We start from the raw sequence: 18,710 nt of genomic DNA, 5'->3' as shown, positions 1-18,710 counted from the left end.
AGTTAATACATGTGTACATAAAGGACTTAGACAAGTTCCTGGCATATAGTAAATGTTCAACAAATGTTAAATGTAACTAATTTTATAGTGGGTGGGAAGGTGATTATTTTAATTTTCTGTTTACATGTTTAACTCTGTTTATATGCTCAATTAAACAGAATTCAACTGTTCACTCTTGTGTCTCCCATGCCTAGTAATTTTGTTAGGTGAATGAATGTTCACTGGTAAACAATCCTAATGTAGTGAGAGGTGCTATAACAGAGCTTGAGTACAAGGCACTTTGCAGGACATGAGGGATATGATATGTTATGCTCAACTTTGAGCAATTCAGGGAACATTTGGTTGAGAGGGGCTGTTCCCTTCTAGAATTTTCAGTGCAGTCAGATCTCTGAGAGCCAACTGCATCCAGGAACTAGGTAAAGCGATGCTAGAGAGCCACCAGGTGGCAGTGCTGCACAGGGATTCAAGTAGCAGAGGAAAAGAGGAGCCCTTTCCAGCCAAGAGTTCATGTTTATGTCTGACGCAGTTTTCTCTCCTCTCCACAGAAATTCAAGCCATGATTTCTTCCCCTTTGTTGTGCTGTTTTGGAGCACTGCTATTCCTACCCAAGGCTGCTTGGGAGTCATCTGGCGCTCAAGCCGCTCTGTCTTTACCAGGCAGAGGAGAGAAACGATGCTGAGTATATTTCCAGTTCTTTGCATGTTGGGCTTCTAGCTCCCACACCACCGACTTGTTTCTCCTGCTTTGCCCTGGATGGAATTAAAAGAGTGAGGTGAAAAGCAAAACTAACATTTTTTGAGACAGCAGGCACTGTATCAGAAACTTTATATAATCATGTTGTTGAATTGCCACAGAACCCTGAGAGATTAATTTTGTCATTTATTTTGTCCATCATCTTGCTTCAGCAATTATTAACATAGGCGTGGCCAGGCTTGTTTCAGCTATACCCCCCATCCAACACCACTGGATTATTTTCAGGCAAATCCCAGATAATTTTTCACTGCATAATTTCATTTTTAAATACTTTCTTACATTCCTCTAAAAGGTAAGGACTTTTAAAGTATTTGTTTATTTATTTATTTATGGCTGTGTTGGGTCTTCGTTTCTGTGCGAGGGCTTTCTCTAGTTGCAGCAAGCGGGGGCCACTCTTCATCGCGGTGCGCGGGCCTCTCACTGTCGCGGCCTCTCTTGTTGCGGAGCACAGGCTCCAGACGCGCAGGCTCAGTAATTGTGGCTCACGGGCCCAGCTGCTCCGCGGCACGTGGGATCCTCCCAGACCAGGGCTCGAACCCATGTCCCCTGCATTGGTAGGCAGACTCCCAACCACTGCGCCACCAGGGAAGACCCTAAAAGGTAAGGACTTTTAAACACACCACAGTATCATTATAACACTTTAAAAAAACCCAAGCAATAATATCCTAACATTATCAAATATATACCAAGTATTCAAATTTACCTAGTTGTCTCATTTTTAAAATTGCATTTGGTTCATTCAAATCTGGATTCAAACAAAGTTCATAGATTTAATTCATTTGATATATGAGCTGTGAGCCATTTTACATAGAGGGAAACTGAGGATCAGAGAGGATCATCAGTTCAGTATTCAGAAACAATTCTCTATTGAATCAGACCTGGTACCAGATGTTGGGGATACAAAGATTAGGAAGACCCCAGTCTCTGCTTCAAGGAACTCAGTCTTATGCTCCTGTAATGCTCTGTGAATATATCTATCACAAGACTTAATACATTATGTTATTAGTATGTGGTTGTGTATCTGTCTTCCCAGATAGGTGGCAAATTCCTTAGAAGGCAAGGGCCAGTTCATGGTCAACATTGTAATCTGTAACATCTTATGGAAAAACCCAAACGAACGTTTTGGCCAACCCAAAACTTAACATAGTCCCTGGTACATAGTAGGCATTTAACAACTATGGGGAAAGGAATAATTTTGTCTGACTGGGCAGTGGGAACCAGTGAAGAGTTTCAGGCAGGGCGGTGGCATGATAAGGTTATCACTGTAAGTAGGTGACACACGTCATCATTTGGATTGGAGGCAGAGAAGGGGCTATTGCTGAGTTCATGCTACAGAGGAGGAGTGCCAGACTAAAACAATGGCGGTGAGTATGGAGAGGAGAAGACAGACTGGAGAGTTACTGAGGATGTGAATTTGGCAGTATTTGGTAATTTCTTAGATGTAGAGAATGAACGTTTCTGGCTTGGATAATGGTGGTGCCACCAGTAGATTCAGTGCAAAGAGGAGAAGCGAGTAAGGGTGGAAGATGAGTTCCACTTTGGACATGCTAAGGTTGTGTCCTTGTGATCTACAGGAGGATGTGTGAGACCAGAGCTCAGGTCGGCGGTCAGGAGTGAAGATCAGGGGATCACAGTGTGTAGGTGGAGCTTGAAAGCCTGACGGTAGATGCCATCACTCGGGAGAGGACATGCAGTGAAACAGGGAGTGGACTAAGAAGGGAACCCTGACACTTACCAAGGGAGTGGAAAATGAGAAGCCCATGAGAAAGATGAAACAGGAACAGCCGGGGAGACTGGAAAAAAATCAGAACAGTGTGGTGCCACAGAAGCCAAGAGAGGAAAGAGTTCAGGAGAGAGAGGGTGGGAGTGGTTGACACTCTTGAGGCAGGTAAGGAAGTGGTGGTAGAGGATAGCTCAGTGCTGCAGCCAGGGTGTGGTCGGTGGTGGAGGAGTGGCAGGTGGTGAGCCAGTGCCAAATGCCAAAAAGGCCTTGGTCACCCAGCTGTGGAGTTAAGACTTCATTCTGTAGATAATGGGGAGTCATCAAGACGGTTCAAAAAGGAGTGACCTGGTCAGATCGGGGTGCTCTAGAAGAATCAGGCTGAGGCAGTGTGGAGGGTGCTGTCGAGGAATAGGACTGGAGGCAGGGCTCCTTGGAGTGGAATAAAGTGGCACTTGGGCAGTGGAGGTATGGACTGTCTTCCAGGACTTTCAGTAGGTAAAACTGGCAGGCGTTGAAAACGGTAGCTAACACTCACTCAGCGTTTATTATGTGCCAGGCGCTACTCTCAGTGTTTATGTGAATTATCTCACGTAATTCTCACAACCAATCTATGGGGTAGATAACATTATTGACCTCATTTTATGCCTGAGGAAACTGAGGTACAGAGAGATAAAGCAATTTGCGGAGGATCACAGAGCGGGTAAATGACAGAGCCTAGATTTAAGTCCAGGTGGTTGGTTCTAACCCACTCTAACCTGTTTCACTGCATGCCACTCTTAACTTCTAGATTGTTTTGCCTTGATTAGATGTGGGGAGTGAGGGGGTTAGGATTAGGTTCAGCTGTGAGCTATCAGACATCCAAAATAACAGTGGATTAAACAGGATAGAAATTCATTTCTCTTTCATTAAAGAAAGAAATTCATTAAACCCTAGAAGGCTTAATGGCCTGTCATCTCCACAGTGTGACACTTGTCCCCATGGTACAAGATAGAGTTTTAGTCATCACGTTCATGTTCTAAGCAACAAAATGCTGGGTGGAGGGAAGGAAAGAACAGATAATGGGGACAACTGGCAGTCTCTGCTGTAAGAGAAGTTCCAGAACTCTGCCATGGGTGATTGCAAGGAGGATGGGGTTACCAGGAGTTGAGGTAGAGAATACAGGAAACCTGTTGGACCTTTATTATTTTTGTTTGTTTACCCAGGGTCTTTCCCTTCCCTTGGAAACAAAACCCTGTTTATTCAGGGGGAGTGCTGCTCCTTTCCTGTCCAGCCATGGAGTTCTAGTTGGGGCTTCCAGTCCAAGTACCCTATCATCTCCCCAGTCACAGTTGATTTGATTGGTTGACATATGGGCGTGTGATCTAGATCAGAACAATCAGAATCCTTCTCTTCAATTTTTTAAAACCAACTTAAATGGGGGAAAGTATTGTGTCCCACTTTTGTGGCATAGCTTGGAGATGTGTGGCCAGGACCTCTTGGTGGCCCTTTTACAACTCCAGGGAGGAAGCTTGTCTGAGAAAATGCAGTCAGCATGCAGGATGAGCTGTAAAATCCTATTAGTGTTCAAGTCTCTGGTCTTGTCCTTGAGGCCCATCCACATCCTTGCCCTTTGTATGATTATGTGAGACTTCCAATAAATTCCCTCTTGTGTTCAAGTCAAAGTTGTGTTTCTGTCACTTGCAACCAATAAAGTCCTGATTAAAGCTGTATTCTAAAAGTTAATTCTGGAATCAATGTAGATGTGCTTAGGGTCTGTGTGTGTGTGTGGGGGGGGGGTCATAGTAAATAGTAACCAGAAGCAGAAAGATAATTTATGAGACTGTTTTAATAGTCTACATGAGAAACAATGAGAATCTGAACTAAGGGGATGTCAGTGGGTACTGTCGCTCCTGGCCAGTCTTGCCATGTCTCTTCTACACCTTGAATCAGTTGCCCATATCTACATATTGATCATCTCTACCTGGATGGAATGCAACAGGTTGCTGTTCATTTTGAGCATGTTTTCCTCTGTATCCTTGGACATAGGTATAATAGCTGCTTAAAAACTCCTCTCTGTTAATTCCAACATCTATGTCATCTTGGGGGCTAGTCTTCATTACCTTTTTTCTTCAGTATGGGTCACATTTTTCTGTTTCCGATATGCCCAGTCATTTGGATTTGTCAGAGGACATGTTGTAGAGAATCTGGATTCCATTGTGTCCCTCTGAAGAGTATTGATTTTTTTGTTTTAGCAGGTAGTCAACTTGACTGAACTCAAACTCCATACTCAATTTCCCCTGCAGTAAGTACCAGCTGAAATTTCTATTTAGTTCTTTTAGTTTTATCTGAGCTATTTGGAGACTGCCCTGTGCGTGCATGGTTCAGAGGTTGGCCAGAGAGTTGGACAGAGTTTATACACAGAATTTAGGGCTCCACCTGTCAAGATCTCTCCATTCCAGTATTTTACCTCCATAGGCTCCAGCTGCTGAAATCCTGAATTCTGTCTTCCGGTAAAGACTCAGTTTTACAACCTATCTGGTCACTGATTGGGGCCTGCTCTGTGGCTAAAAGCCTTAAAAATTGGGAATCTCATCTGGTTCTAATCCTATCCTTTAAGTGTAGTTTCTTTTCCAGTTTCTGCATGCTTCAGGTTGTTTGTCAGTACTTTCAGGTAGTTGTTTTTTAATATTTTGTCCAGAGTATATTGTTGTTATATCTGAAGGAAAGGTGGCTTGATAGAAGCTACTCGGTCATTTACTGGAAGCCAGAACCTGCCTGGTCACTATTGTATAACCTGTGGCCAATGTAGCAAGACTCTTCTAGTCAGGTAATAAGAAATTATACCCAGATTATATCCAGATGTTAGCTCTCAATGATGTGACTTGAAAAAGGCAGTTTTATAACCGGATAAGCTAAATGTGATGAAGTTTCAGGATGACAGGTTTGGAGGTATGAGAAGCTTGATAAGCCCCCACCTGGGCTTTCCCATGAGCTAAAATGAGTTCACTCTGGACAGGCAGGGCCCTGCTGCCACAAACCTGAGTGCCTTTTTCCATAAGGAGATTCACTTTTTAAATATCCCCTGTCCTGATATCTCTTAGTCACCTCCTCTTTAAAAAAAGTTATCTGAGTTTATTGTAGTAAATGTAACTTCTATATAATTCATAGATCAGAATGAGAGGCCAAGGCCCCTACCCAGTCCTCTGCCAGATCTAGTATCTGGGATGGAGAAGAGTGGATAAATTGCAAAACATTTTAGCAGGTTGAATGGTTGGGGATTGGTGACAAAGTATTTGAGGTGGAATTAGAGGGTAGAGTTAAGGATGACTTCCAGATTTCTGCCTTGGGCATCTAGAAGGATGGTCAATACAAAATAGAGGATGTAAGAAAGAGAGCAAGTTTAAGGGGGAAGATGAATTCAGCTTTGGCCATGTTTGAGGTACCTGTGGGACATCCAGTCAGAGTACATCTGAGTCTGAGGACTGGAGAGAGATCTGGGATGGAGATGTATAATGGAGAATCTCCAGTGGATAAGTGATAGATGAGGCCATAGGTCTAGATGATGTAACCAAATAGCATGTACAGGGTGAGAAGAGAACTGATAACAAAGCCCAGTAGTTAAGGGGAGAGCATAAGAAATGAGTCACTCTAGGAAACTGAGAAACAGAAAAATTAAAGACAAACAAGGAAAGGTGGTATACAAAAGTCAGGGGAGGAGAATTTCATGAAGGAGTTAGTGGTCAGTAGGGTCCAGTTCAGCAGAAAAAGCAAGCAAAGCAAGTACTGAAAAGCCGGCATTGGATTTAACAACTAAGAGGTCTTTACCTCAGAAATTGCAATTTCGGTGGAGTGGCAAGGAGTGTTGCCAGATTGCAGTTTGAGGAGTGCATGGGTGTGGTAGACTTTAACATGTGTTTTCTGTTAACCATTCCTTCCAGTAATCATACTCCTGTATAGTCCCCTAGTCTTGAATCTGGTGAAGTCTCTAAATAAGTTTAACTGATAGAATGCAGGGAAGTGATGGTGCTTGACTTATGAGAGTAGGTCATAAGAAGCCTTGTAACTTTTGCCTTGATCTTTTGGAGCTCTGAGCCATCATTTAAGAAGTCTGATCACCCTACTAGAGAGACCACATGGAGAAATTGTGAGACGACATGGAGAGAGAGAGAGAAGCCCGGCTGCACCCAGGGTTCCAGAAATCCCCACCAAGACACCAAGCATAAAGGAAACCAGAACCATCTTGGCTCCACCAGATCAGCCTAGCCGCCAGCTGGATGCCACTGAGTGACTCCAGTAGATGCCACATGGGGCAGAAAAACTGTCCAGTAAGCCTTGCCCAAATTTCTCACCCACCCATTCATGACAATAATAAAATGATTATTGTTTTCAGTCCCAAGTTTGCAGGTGGTTTATTACACAGCAGTGTATAACTGGAACATTGGGCATTGAAGTAATAGAGATTGTAAATGCATGTTATACTTCCAATAAGCTTGGAAAGGGAAAGATCAGATGGCAGCTGGAAGGTCTCATAAGATTGTGGTAGGATTTTTTTAAAGATAGTAGGGACTTGAGAATGTTTGCAGCTAATGGGGAAGGAGCTAGGAGACAGAGAAGGTTGAAGATACAGAAGAGAGAGGTGATGACTGATGCATGAAATTTCTGAGAAGGCAAGGGATGAGATCCAAAACTCCAGTAGAGGAGCTGATGTTAGACATAAGGGTAGTGGGGCACTTTAATCTCTAAAATAGGAGATGTCTTCCCTCCTCTGAATCTTTAAAAATCTCAGGCTTTCCCAGGTACTGGACATAAGAGAGTATATGAAGGTTGGTTGGACAGTAATGGATCTCCCAAGAATTGGTTGACTGTGGTACTTTCTTTCGCTTACTCACTTAACCTAGACCAGGAAGTGACTAGAATTCACATCCTTAGTTCTGTTTTTCCTGTTAACAAAGAGTTTATTCTGTGTACTGAGAATGTTGGGAGCAGGAATAGGTATTGGGCTTGAGGATAGTGATGAAGATTTGGAAGAGCTATTGTGAGAAGTGAGAGCAGGAACTGACTGAAGTTTTGTGGGAGGATTTCCAGGTGGTATTAGATTGAAAAACCACAAAAATGAGAGAGTACTGATCATTATACCCATGATATTTTCATTATCAGTTCTTAGAACCCATAGCATAAGATAGAAAAGACAATTCTTGTGTGGATTCAGAGCTGATATCTTGGGGGCAAGGTTTGATGAGAATATTGGTCAGAGAGGTTGAAGCGATTGATTATAAGATATAGAGTAAAAAACAAGGAAATGGGAAGCCATGCTGGGAGGAAAATGGATGGATCAAGGAGGTCTTGATAAGATTGAAGAGTTAGTGCAGTGGGGATAAGAGAGAGAATGAGCTGGAGAGACAGAAGTAGACTAAACTTCACTGTTTCAAGAATAAAGAATTCTAGGTGATCACAAAGTTCAGGGTATGGCCATGAAAGAAGGTCATTGGAGACAAGATGATCAAGGGAGTGAGAGGCCAGGGTGTTGGACGAGTAAAAACGTGGAACTTGAAATTACTTTAGGTAATGGAAAAACTTAGGGGTGGAAAAGAAGAAATTAATTGAGATGCCATAACCCTCAATGAATATAAGGGAGTGAACAGAGTTCATAAGCTGACACAGCAAGAAGGCTGTGATGTACCTTACAGAGAAAATGCATGCATTGGATAAGCTTCACTCAGGCATGAGTTAGTGATGTTGACTGTGAGTTCAATTTATTGATTTAACAATACGGTACATCCAGAAAAGGGAAGAGGAAATTTGCTGACCTATATGTGACACCACTCCAGAAATCACTAAAATACCATTTGTGTGCGATGAAGCTATGGCAAAGATGGAAAAGCAGCTAAATTGTGGGTTCATAAGATGACAGCCAAACTTTCCAAAGCATAGTAAACAACATTTTTGTGAGGCTGAGAGCCAAAGAAATTTAAAGTCACGTTACTTTAAAGTCATTTTCCCGGGTCAGGAAAACGTTAGACCCTTCTTGGTATTATAAAGAAAGAGTGCAGGGACTTCCCTGGTGACACAGTGGTTAGGAACCCACCTGCCAATGCAGGGGACAGGGCCTCGAGACCTGGTCTGGGAAGATCCCACATGCTGCGGAGCTGCTAAGCCCCTGTGCCCCAACTACTGAGCCTGTGCTCTAGAGCCCGTGAGCCACAAATACTGAGCCCGTGTGCCACAACTACCGAAGCCCGCATGCCTAGAGCCCGTGCTCCACCACAAGAGAAGCCACTGCAATGAGAAGCCCGTGCACTGCAATGAAGAGTAGCCCCCGCTCGCCACAACTAGAGAAAGCCCATGTGCAGCAACGAAGACCCAACGCAGCCAAAAATAAATAAATAAATAAATAAACTTATTTTTTAAGAAACTGCATATAATTCATTATTTTAAGAAATATAAAATAAGGTGTCTTTAAACAGAAACACAGGCGAAACAAGGTTATATGTTGATTGGTTGATGAGAATGTGACCAGGGGCTTGCAGGAACCTCAGTGACTCAGCATTTGCTAGTTCACTGCTCAAGGTAATTTTATTGAACATAACTACCATGTATAATGAGAATTGACGTGTATATGTGTATGTGTGTGTGTTGGAGTATTTTAATGCAAATTTCAGACATCCTAACATTTCCTTTGTAAATATTTCAGTATGTATCTCCAGCACAGTGGTTCTCCAAGTGTGGTCTAGGGACCCTGGAGACACCTGACACCTGAGACACATTCAAAGTTCTGGGAAATCCTCCTTTTTCCCACTACGTATCTCCATAAGGTTGGATTTTCTTCATACACATCAACCAAAATAACCACAATCATATCACAATGATGAAGCAAATACGAGAGTCTAGCTGTCTTGTATTAAGGCAGACATTACAGGGATTTTCAAAAATATAAAATATTTCTAAATTCGTTTTTGTTTTGGAAAATAGTTATTTTAATAAAATTTGTTTATGTTAACATGTGGGTTTATTGTTATTTAATGAATTAATAAATGTTTTTAGATATTTTCAGTTTTGATTTTGAATATAGTAAATATTGGTAGATCTATAACCTATATAAGCAAAAGTCTTTAGGGTCTAAAAACATAGTAGTGATCTTTTTTTTTTTTTTTTAAGTAGGATCTTTTTTTACCATGTGCATGTAATTTTATTTTAAACTGTATTATAAAAAAGCTGTCAGAATTTTAAAAAGAAGCACTAGTGTACTTCCTTTGAGCACATGTTTGCAAAACTTGCCAAAAGGAAAAGGAATTTTTAAACTACCCCAGCTATGCATGAAAAGGAAGTAGCACAGAATGATTCTAGTAATTAAAGTCACCAAGGCTACTTTTTGAAACTCTGGAAATCCCACAGTAGCTTTTTAAAAAAACTTTTTGTTTTTATTTATTTTTCAAAAACATTTTAATGCTACATTTTATATACTTTTATTCATTATTATTATTTCTTGGCCGCGAGGCATGTGGGATCTTAGTTCCCTGATCAGGGATTGAACCCACGCCCCCTGCATTGGAAGCCTGGAGTCTTAACCACTGGACCACCAGCGAAGTCCCCCCTTTTGCTTTCAAATAATTATGGCCTCACAGGAAGTTGCAGAAGCAGTGCTGAGAGGCTCAAGTGCCTGTCACCAAGCTTCCCTCAATGACAGTATCTTATGTAATTACCATAAAATATCAAGTCCAGGAGATTGATATTGGTACAGTATTGTTAACTGGACTACAGACCATATTCAGTTGTCATCACTTTTTTTAAAAATTAATTAATTAATTTATTTTTGGCTGTGTTGGGTCTTCGTTTCTGTGCGAGGGCTTTCTCTAGTTGTGGCAAGCGGGGGCCACTCTTCATCACGGTGCGCGGGCCTCTCACTATCGCGGCCTCTCTTGTTGCGGAACACAGGCTCCAGACGCGCAGGCTCAGTAGTTGTGGCTCACGGGCCTAGTTGCTCCGCGGCATGAGGGATCTTCCCAGACCAGGGCTCGAACCCGTGTCCCCTGCATTGGCAGGCAGAGTCTCAACCACTGCACCACCAGGGAAGCCCCTGTCATCACTTTTTGCATGCATTCATTTTCATGAGTGCATGTAGCTCTCTACAGTTTTACCCCATGTATAGATTTGTGTAACAACCACCACAGTCAAGATATAAAACTGTTCAGTTATCTCAAAAGTGTTCCCTTGTGCTACCCCTTTATATTCTCAGCCCCCTGCTCCGTCCCTATACCCTGGCAACGATTAATCTCAATCTCTATAGTTTTGGCATTTTGAGAATGTTATATAAATGGAACCCTATAATACGTAACCTTTGGGGATTGACTTTTTTCACCAAGTGAAATGCCCTTGAGGTCCGTCCTAGTTGCTGTGTATATTAATAGTTGGTTCCTTTTTATTGTTGAGTAGTATTCCACTGAATGGATGTACCAGGTTTGTTTATCCAATCACTAATTGAAGGACATTTGGGTTGTTTCCTGCTTTTGCTATTATGAATAAAGCTGCTATGAATATTCATGTACAGGTTTTTGTGTGAACATGTTTTCATTTCTCTGGGATAAATGCCCAAGAGTGTGCTTGCGGGGTCATATGGTAAATGCATGTTTAGTTTTATAAGAAACCGTCAGAATGATATCCAGAGCCTTACTATTTTATATTCCCAGCAACATTGTATGACAGATCCTATTTTCCACATGTTTGCCAACATTTGGTATTACTATTTTATATTTTATCCATTCTAATGAGTATATAATGGTAGCTTATTGTGCTTTTAATTTGCATTCCCCTAATGGTTAATGATGTTGAACATCTTTTCATGTGCTACTTTGCCATCTGTATGTCTTCTTTGGTGAGATTCTATTCATGTCTTTTGCTCATTTTCTAATTGGATCGTTTGTTTTTTACTGTAGAGTTCTCAGAATTCCTTACATATTCTAGATACCAATTATTTGTTGGATTTGTGGTTTGCAAATATTTTCTCCAAGTCTATTGCTTGTCTTTTCATCCTCGTAACAGGCTCTATTTCAGCACAATAATTTTTAGTTTGGGTGAAGTCCAGTTAATAGTGCTTTTTTCCATTATGTATGTCATGTTTTTTGGTGTCTAGTCTAAGATCTTTTCAGCAAGATCGAGGTCCCAAAGATTTTCTCTTATGTTTTTCTGCTAAAAGTTTCATAGTTTTACATTTTATACTTAAGTTCATGATTCATTTTCAGTTAAATTTTGTATCTGGTGTGATGTTCGGGTTGAAGTTCTTTTTTTTTTTTTTTTTTTTTTTGCCTGTGGATGTTCAATTGTTCAAGCACCATTTTTTGAAAAAGCTATTCTTCTATTGATTTGTTTTACACCTTTGTCAAAAATCAGTTGGGTGTATTTGTGTTGGTCTCTTTCTGGGTTCTCTATTTGTTTCCTCTGATCTGTATCTCTCATTCCTCTAATATCACACTGCCTCAATTTACTGTAGCTATATAATAAATCTTATCATTGGATAGAGTGATTCTCCCCAGTTTATTCTTCTTTTTCAAAATTGTTTTAGCCATCATAGTTACTTTGCTTTTCCTCACAAATTTTAGAATAAGCTTGTCTATATCTATGAAAAATCTTTCTGGGATTGTGATGCTAATTATTTTAAACCTAGAGATCACTTTGGGGAGAATTGACATCTTTACTATATTGAATCTTCTAGTCAATGAGCACTGCATGTCTCTCCATTCATTTAGATCTTTGCTTGCTTGCTTGCTTGCTTTCATCAGTTTGGCAGGAAGAGATATACCTATGAAATGAGAGGACTGGTAGTTTCTCAGTGGCTTTATCTTGCTCTGTAAACTCTGTAGCCTTAGTTGCCTCCTTTGTGGTGACAGCTCCCTCATAAGGTCATTGTGAAGATTTAAAGAGACACTACAGGTCTGAGTCCTGATTCTGATATGTTTATTTTCCTACTTATTGTTCCTCTCTTTAGCTTTTGGGCCTCTCAAGTCCTCTGTCTGTGAACCCACATGCAATAATAGTGGGACTGACTTCCAAGGGCTCGTTGTGAGAAAGTGATGTGAGAATTGAAGTAAAGCGCCGAAGAGACTGCCGGACACAGAGTAGGGGCACCATGAGCAGTGGCTGTATTAATATCATTATATGAATGTAGGGAGGTAAAACTATAATTTTTCCCTTTCACTGAGAGAAACTGTTGATAGAAATCAAGGACCTAGTCCAAATACCTGCCAGCACAAGGCAGGTAGCAGGATCTCACTGAAGGTTTGGGAGAGTGGAGGAAGTTCATCCCAACACAGCAGACAACACGAAAGAGAATCTCAGAGCCAAGTGCCTGCTATGACCTGAATTTTATATAAAAGAACAAGAACATATATGTTTGTGTTTGTGTAAAAGCAGATCTGGAAGAACATACACCAGACTAGACAGCAGGGAGTTGGGGTAGCTTTCACTTTTACTTTGTTTCTTTCTGTGTTTGAAAGCTGTTTCATTTTAATTGAGCATATGCTACACTAAACAATGTTAAAACAAATTATTTTTTTTAAAGGCCAACCAGTAAACAAATTAACCAATCAACAAATTACACAAAAGAATCTTAAGGCAGTTTCACTCAAACTTCTCTTCCATTCAGCCTCCTTCCTGGCCCTTGGTCTCCCTCACCTCCCTGGCTTAGCAGCTCCCATTCTCCAGAGTTCCTTCTGCAGAGAAGTATAGCTGCTGTCTTCCTCTAGACCCAGGCCATTTCAGCTGGGTCCAGAGAGCCTCACTCACCTCGCCAGCTAAACAAGCATCCCTGCAGGTGTATTCCTAAGCAAAGACAGTTCCTGTTCTGAGAGGAATTATTTGGTTCTTACAGGATTTTTATTCTCTCCCCCCTTCACATGAGTAAAGTAGCCTAAGGCTACTGAGTTTAATAAAATTCCCTGTGAAGAGGCTGAGAGGGAGGGCTTAGGTAATCCATCTACAAGCCTATTCAGAATGTTTGGAGAGAAGCGTTTGGTGCAGTTATGATGGTAGTCTGTGGCACAGTGCTTGAAATGTACCAGGCACTCTAAAACTTTGCAAATGCTCACGCATTTAATTCTCACCACAACCCTTTGAGGGACTTCCTGTTATTACTCCAGTTTACCAAGGAGGAAGCTGAAGCACAGAGAAGTTAACTACCATACACAAGTTCACACAGCTTGTAAGGGAAGGAGCCAGGGTTTCAAGAATGCCCAAATCAAGTCCCTCCTCTCTTGATCCAACTGCCCAACCCCTCCATAGGCAACCTAACTGGCCACTTTTACACAAAGTACAGTATTCAGATTGGAATCACTATATCACTTCTCAAAGAGCTTAGCCAGTGCCCAAACAGCTCATCCAGTGCCCAACTCCCAAAAGCTGGACTGAGGAACATGGTTTAGTCGGTACAGTGTAGCAACATACTCCTGCTTGAAACGAAATTTCTAATTATCTTCTTTTTCATCCATATGTCATTGAGGGTAGTTGTGTTATCACAAAAGGAGGATTTAGGGTAGCCAAACAAAGAAGGGGGTGATGTAGTCTCATTCCAGAAAATGCAAGTGAGATCATCCTTTTATTTTGGTTGAGTACCTCAAGATGTGGTATTCATCAAGGGTGACGGTAGAGTGGTTGGGACTGTGGATCTAGAAGTTTACAGAAGCCTGTAACCATCTTGAGGCTAAATTCTGCCATTGGTCTTCAGCCAGAGAAGTGCCTCCATCTGCTGGAAATGGATAATAAAACATGTAGAACTGAATGATAATGAAAGATCTGATTTTCAGCCAAGCTTGTAGAATGCACCTCAAACAGTACTCAAAAGCAAATTTAAAGCCAAAGTGTGTATATTTAAAATGAAGACTGCAAAAAAGACTGAAAATGTGTGCAGCAAATGTCCAGTATAATAATTTAGTTAAGGTAGAAGGGAACATCCGATAAAGATAAGAGTAGAAATCAATGAAGTAGAAAACAAACAGTAGAAAAGTCAGCTAAACCAAAAGTGAATTTGTCCAAAAGACTAGTAAACAAACCTCTGGGAAAATGTACTGAGAATAAAGAGAAATTTTAAAAATGGATGTATTCCAAATGCCACCAGATTGTACACTTAAAATGGTAAATTTTATGTTACACGAATTTTACCCCAATAAAAAAATATTTGGAATGGAAAAGGGGAGATATAACTATGGATAGAGTACAGAAGAATCATACCATTTGATATGCTGTTTAGTAATTGCTTTAAAATACCCCATTAAAAATATAAAGGATTATAGATGAAACAAGATGCAAAATGTTGATAATTCTTCAAGCTCGGTGATGGGAACATGGGCGTTCATTATACCATTCTCTACACTTTGTGCATGTTTCAAAAGTTCCATTAAAAAAGTTAAAATACAACTCCCCAAACCGTTTGAAAATTTAAGTAATTTGGTGATTTCTTAGAGCTAATTGACCTTTAAATATTACATATTAAAGTCTATAGGGACTTCCCTGGTGGTCCAGTGGCTAAGACTCTATGCTCCCAATGCAGGGGCCTGGGTTCAATCCCTGGTCAGGGAACTAGATCCCACATGCCGCAGCTAAGAGTTCCCATGCCGCAGCTAAGGATCCCGCATGCCACAACTAAAAGATCCCATGTGCCTCAACTAAGACCCGGCGCGGCCAGAATATAAATATTTTTTTAAAAAGTCTATAGTAGCTCAGGGTTAAAGAGTATTACAGGCACATTAAGAAATGAGGAAGGGCCCTGAATATGAACCAGTGCTACCAAAGTAGGTCATGCCATGGGCCACTTTTCCCTCCGGTTCCTGTAGAACATAGTCCTTCATTCAACAACTCTACCTCTAGGAATGTATCCTTAGGAAGTAGTGGTTACATGTGAAAATCTGCATGTGAATGAGGATGCTCTTCTCAGCAGGTTTATAATAGGGTAACCTTGGAAATAACGATATATAAGGAGTCTGGTTCAATAAATCATGGTTATTAGCAAGTAATTGAATATAATACAGATACGAGAAATAATCTACTTAAAACACCTTGGACCTCATTTTCCTTGTTTGTAAATGGAGAAAACCAAAGGAGGATAGGAAAAAAGAGGTTGTACTCCTCCACTAATTTTATTAGGCCAGCAAATCCTTGATACCACAGTCTGATAAGGATATTACAAGAAAGGAAAATTACAGGTTAATATCTCTTATGGACATAGATATAAAAATCCTAAAAAATATTAGCAAATTGAATCCAGCAATATTTAACAATTATAATAAATCAGGACCAAATTGGATTTACCAGGAATTCCTGGTTATTTTCTTACTAGAAAACCAAACAATGTAACTTAACATATTAATAGGTAAAAGGGAAAAATGTGATCATCTTAATAGATACAGAAAAACATTCAATAAAATTCAACACCCATTGAAGATTTTAAAAACTCTTAGTAAATTAGGGATGGAAGGAAACATCTTTAATCTGATAAATGGTATATCAAAACCCTGTAGCCAATGTCATACTTAATGTTGAATTGTTGAAAGTGTGTTGAGCTCAGGAATAAGACAAGGATGTCCCCCATCACCACGTCTTGCATTCTAGGTCCTAGCCAGTGCAGGAAGGCAAGAAAAAGAAATAAAATGAATATGGATTGGAAAAGAAGAAATAAAGCAGTTATTATTTGAAGATGATATGCTTGTGTATGCAGAAAATCCTAAAGAAGCTACAGATAAAAATTTACAATTATTAAGAGAGATTAGCAAAATCAGCATACAAAATCAATATCAAAATATCAATTATATTTCTATATACCATCAACAAGCACTTAGAATCTTGAGAAAGAAAAATGGAGCTGGAGGATTCAGGCTCCCTGACTTCAGACTATACTACAAAGCTACAGTAATCAAGCCAGTATGGTACTGGCACAAAAACAGAAATGTAGATCAATGGAACAGGATAGAGAGCCCAGAGATAAACCCATGCACCTATGGTCACCTAATCTATGACAAGGAGGCAAAAATATACAATGGAGAAAAGACAGCCTCTTCAGTAAGTGGTGCTGGGAAAACTGGGCAGCTACATATAAAAGAATGAAATTAGAACACTCCCTAACACCATACACAAAAATAAACTCAAAATGGATTAAAGACCTAAGTGTAAGACCAGACACTGTAAAACTCTTAGAGGAAAACAGAGGCAGGACACTCTTTGACATAAACCACAGCAAAGTCTTTTTTGACCCACTTCCTAGAGTAATGAAAATTAAAATGAAAATAAACAAATGGGACCTAATAAAACTTAAAAGCTTTTGCACAGCAAAGGAGACCATAAACAAGATGAAAAGACAACCCTCAGAATGGGAGAAAATATTTGCAAATGAAGCAACTGACAAAGGATTAATCTCCAAAATATACAAGCAGCTATTACAGCTCAATTTCAAAAAACAAACAACCCTATCCAAAAATGGGCAGAAGACCTAAATAGACATTTCTCCAAAGAAGATATACAGATTGCCAACAAACACATGAAAAAATGCTCAGCATCACTAATCATTAGAGAAATGCAAATCAAAACCACAATGAGGTATCACCTCACACCAGTCAGAATGGCCATCATCAAAAAATCTACAAACAATAAATGCTGGAGAGGGTGTGGAGGAAAGGGAACCCTCTTGCACTGTTGGTGGGAATGTAAATTGATACAGCCACTATGGAGAACAGTATGCAGGTTCCTTAGAAAACTAAAACTAGAACAACCATATGACCCAGCAATCCCACTACTGGGCATGTACCCTGAGAAAACCATAATTCAAAATGAGACATGTACCACAATGTTCAGTGCAGCACTGTTTACAATAGCCAGGACATGGAAGCAACCTAAATGTCCATTGACAGATGAATGGATGAAGAAGATGTGGCACATATATACAATGGAATATTACTCAGCCATAAAAAGGAATGAAGCTGAGTTATTTTTAGTGAGGTGGATGGACCTAGAGTCTGTCATACAGAGTGAAGTAAGTCAGAAAGAGAAAAACAAACACCGTATGCTAATGCATATATATGGAATCTAAGAAAAAGGTACTGATGAACCTAGTGGCAGGGCAGGAATAAAGACGCAGACCTAGAGAACAGACTTGAGGACACAGTGGGGGAGGGGAAGCTGGGACGGAGTGAGAGAGTGACATTGACATATATACACTACCAAATGTAAAATAGATAGCTAGTGGGAAGCTGCTGCACAGCACAGGGAGATCAGTTTGATGCTTTGTGACGATCTAGAAGGGTGGGATAAGGAGGATAGGAGGGAGGCTCAAGAGGGAGGGGATATGGGCATATTTATATACTTATAGCTGATTCACTTTGTTGTACAACAGAAACTAACACAACGTTGTAAAGCAATTGTACTCCAATAAAGATTTTAAAAATTTAAAAAATAAAAAAACAAAAAAAACAAAAAAACAACAAAAAAATTTTTTTAAATAAAATGTAAAAAAAAAAAAAAAATAGGTGGAAGACCTAAATAGACATTTCTCCAAAGAAGACGTACAGATGGCCAACAAACACATGAAAAGATGCTCAACATCACTTATCATTAGAGAAATGCAAATCAAAACTACAATGAGGTATCACCTCACACCGGTCAGAATGGCCATCATCAAAAAATCTACAAACAATAAATACTGGAGAGGGTGTGGAGAAAAGGGAACCCTCACATACACTGTTGGTGGGAATGTAAATTGATACAGCCACTATGGAAAACAGTAGGGGGTTCCTTAAAAAACTAAAAATAGAACTACCATATGACCCAGCAATCCCACTACTGGGCATATACCCAGAGAAAACCATAATTCAATAAAACACATGCACCCCAATATTCATAGCAGCACTATTTACAACAGTCAGGACATGGAAGCAACCTAAATGTCCGTCGATAGAGGAATGGATAAAGAAAATGTGGTACATATATACAATGGAATATTACGCAGCCATAAAAAGGAATGAAATTGGGTCATTTGTGGAGACGTGGACGGACGTAGAGAGTGTCGTACAGAGTGAAGTAAGTCAGAAAGAGAAAAGCAAATATCATATAATAACGCATATATGTGGAATCTAGAAAAATGGTATAGATGATCTTAGTTGCAAAGCAGAAATAGAGACACAGACATAGAGAACAAATGAGTGGATACCAAGGGGGAAAGGGATGGGGTGGGAGGAATTAGGAGACTGGGATTGACACATATACATTATTGATACTATGTATA

At 40.2% G+C, this 18,710-nt stretch overlaps 1 protein-coding gene across 8 annotated transcripts in view; it reads left to right on the top strand.

Moving 5' to 3' along the window:
* The window catches only part of SLC25A53 (solute carrier family 25 member 53), a 44,016-nt gene that overhangs the window by 13,270 nt on the left and 12,036 nt on the right, over positions 1–18,710 (top strand). Inside the window, exons 2-5 of one of the 8 annotated variants that reach the window (XR_014239583.1) lie at positions 546–772; positions 1,205–1,353; positions 4,708–4,757; positions 6,541–6,844. The gene's annotated coding sequence lies outside the window, so the exon portion shown is untranslated. The other 7 variants (XR_014239580.1, XR_014239581.1, XR_014239582.1 and 4 more) reach the window with 7 other exon arrangements.

The sequence above is a fragment of the Balaenoptera borealis genome (genome assembly GCF_965194805.1).
Source record: "Balaenoptera borealis genome assembly, chromosome: X".
Lineage (NCBI taxonomy): Eukaryota > Metazoa > Chordata > Mammalia > Artiodactyla > Balaenopteridae > Balaenoptera > Balaenoptera borealis.
The sequence above is the reverse complement of the archived record's forward strand: the minus strand, read 5'-3'. Positions and strand labels throughout refer to the sequence as shown.